Raw genomic sequence first — 3,141 nt, 5'->3', positions numbered from 1 at the left:
ACCTAGAACAAGTCTGAAACTAGAAGTACTTATTAGGTGTGATAGGATAGGTTTGCAAGATAATAAAGAGCACGTAAATAAAAACTAGGGGCTATTTAGATAAAGAAACAACTTAGTTTTAGTAGAGAGCTTTTTGTCACAAGAAAGTTATTTATCCCTAGGCAATCGATAACTAGACTGGTAATCATTATTGCAATTTTATATGAGGGAGAGGCATAAGCTAACATACTTTCTCTTCTTGGATCATATGCACTTATGATTGGAACTCTAGCAAACATCTGTTACTACTGAAGACCATTAAGGTAAAACCCAACCATAGCATTAAAGTATCAAGTCCTCTTTATTCCCATACGCCATAACCCACTTATCCGTGTTTGTGTTTCTATCACTCACGCAACGCAGACAATAAGCAAACCATGAACATATTACAAACTCTACCGCAGGGATCCCTCACGCTTGCGCGACACGGAGAGCACCATAGGACAGCACCAATAATAAAACATGCAACTCAAACCAATGACGATCATCAATCAACCCATAGGACAAAACGGGTCTACTCAAACATCATAGGATAGCCATACATCATTGGGAAATAATATATAGCGTTGAGCACCATCTTTAAGTAGATATTACAGCGGGGAGAAGAGGTGTTACACCGCTGCATAGAGGGGGAGAGAGTTGGTGATGATGGCGGCGAAGTTGTTGGTGTGGATCGCCCTCATGATGATGGTCGGAGGTTAAGGAGGAGGGTGGGTGGCGAGGGCATCTGGCCAGAACCAGAGGGCATATAGGCATGGAAAAGAAGGGTACTCACACACTCATTGAGAGTGCGTAGGATGCGCTCGGCACGGCCATTCTGCTGGGAGGTGTATGGACACGTGAGGCGAAACACGGTGCCATGGGAATAAAGAAGATGGCGAAAAGGAGCAGAACCGACATCAGAGATGCGAAGACCAACAGCGTTGCCGATGATGATGCGGGAAGGAGTGGAAGTGGGATAGACGGAGGAGATGTTACCCGGATGAGCGGACATATGAGCGGTGGCACCAGAGTCCATAATCCAATTGCCGCCACCACCGGAGTAGGGTGGCGGCTGCTGAAGCGCCGCTAGGAGCGCTGGGTCGTAGCTAGGGGCACCGCCATAGCCAGGGGCGCCATACGCGACGGGAGGGGCGGGAGGGCCGCCGTAGGCGCCAAGGGGCGCGGCCAGGAGGGCCTGGTGCGTGCTCGGGCGGGGGCCGAGGATACCCGGGGCGGGGGGTCGCGGCACCGGCATGCTATACGCATGCACGACCCCCGTCCAGGGGTTGTAACCTCCGGCACAGGGTGGCGGTGGCTGCTGCCCACCGTAGCGCTGCTCTGGAGGTTTGCCGCCACCACCACCGCCACCTTTGCCTCCTCCTTGGCGCTGACCGCCGCGGCCGTGGCGACGGTTGCCGCCGTTCCCACCGTTGCGCGGCGGTTGGGGCGGCTGAGGCGCCGGCGGGGGCAGCGGGTGCGGCGTGACGACCGGAGGACGAGGCGCCGATGGTGGTGTAGGAGCGCCGTGGGAGAGCCGGCGGCGAGGGTGGTGTGGGCAGCGCGGGTGCGGAGTTGCTTCATCCGCCGCTCCTGAAGAGGAAGATAGGCCACTGCCCGCACGTAGGTGGGGTTGGCCATGAGGGTGAGGTTGGACGCGGCGTTTCCGAAGTCCTCATTGAGGCCCGCGGTGAGCGTCGAGAGGAGAATCTCATCTCCCACCTTGAACCCGACGTTGTTGAGCTCGTCGGAGAGGGTCTTGAGCCGGAGACAGTAGGCGTCGATGGTGGAGTCCTTTTGGTGACACCCAAAAAATTCCTGCTGCAAGAAAACAATCCGTTGAAGCTTGTTGTCGGTGAAGAGGCCATTGATCTTGGTCCACACCGTGTACCATCGTCCCCATCGCGAATGACGGTGTGGAAGATTTCCGGAGAGACGGTGAGGAAGAACCACCGGATGAGGGTGGCGTCGATGGCCAACCAGTTGGCGTCGTGGTTGCCGGCGAAGTTGGAGAGGTTGTCCACATGATCACGAAGATTGTACTCACGGAAGAGAAGGTTGAAATAGGTTTTCCAGGCATAGTAGTTGGCGGAGGTGTGGGAGAGGATGATGGGAACCTGATCGGTGAGGTGGATGTTGCGGACGTCAGCGGCAAGGGGCTCTTCGGGCTCGGTTCCGTAGGAGGAGTCGAACGGGTTGCTCGGACCAGAGGAGGCTGACCTAGCCGACATGGCTGCGAGGTGGTTCGGCGGTGCGGGTGCAGGATGCAGCGGCTCGGGGTGCGGGTAGAGGGGAAGGGCGGCACGGGAAGAGGGCAGCGGCGCAAGGAGGGTGGATCGGGAGGAAGCGGCGCGGAGAGAGGGGTTCCTCTACATAGTATCAGCCTAAACCCTCGATCCCAACCCTAGCCGCGCCGCTGTCGCCTCTCCTGGCCGCCGCCGCTTGTGCTGCAACGCGCCGCCGCCTCCCTCCCCGCCACACTCCTCCGCTGCATGCCTCTCACCTCCCTCCTAACCCCGAGCCGCCGCCCTCCCTCTACCCAGCGTCGCCGCTCACCCTAACCTGTTGATCATGCCTCCTAGGCCACCTGTGAGACTACTTGGCCAACGACGTGATCACGCCGATCTTCAGGCCCATGCAAAGCTGCGTGCATGGCATGCACACGTCGCAGCTCATTCCCTGCCTATCTGCTTATTTGAACAGGAAATAAACTAACAAAAGCAAAGACAGCTCAACGACTAGATTAGCTAACACCTGGGGATAGTACCCAGCCTTCAACACACGTGCACAAAGACTGTCTGGTGACTAGATCATCTGCCATGTTTGTCGCGCAAGGAGGGCCTGATTGAAGATTCTCATATCTCTAAAGCCCATGCCGCCCTGACGTTTTTTCTAGTCATCTTGTCCCAATGCAGCCAATGCATCTTGCATGCATCTTGCGCTTTCCCTCCGTTGGAATTGTGTCAAATATTTATACAAGGTAGGTTACACTTGAACTCGGAGTCGTATTATGTGTAGACAAGGTACGAGTTGTGTTCGAGTAGGATACTTGTATCCCAAGCCTCTTAAATAATGCAGGGGTAGACACATGATGTGACATATGCCAACATAATAGCACATGCA

This window comes from Triticum aestivum, chromosome 7D, assembly GCF_018294505.1.
Source record: "Triticum aestivum cultivar Chinese Spring chromosome 7D, IWGSC CS RefSeq v2.1, whole genome shotgun sequence".
NCBI classification, from domain to species: Eukaryota; Viridiplantae; Streptophyta; class Magnoliopsida; order Poales; family Poaceae; genus Triticum; species Triticum aestivum.
Note: the sequence above shows the minus strand (reverse complement) of the source record.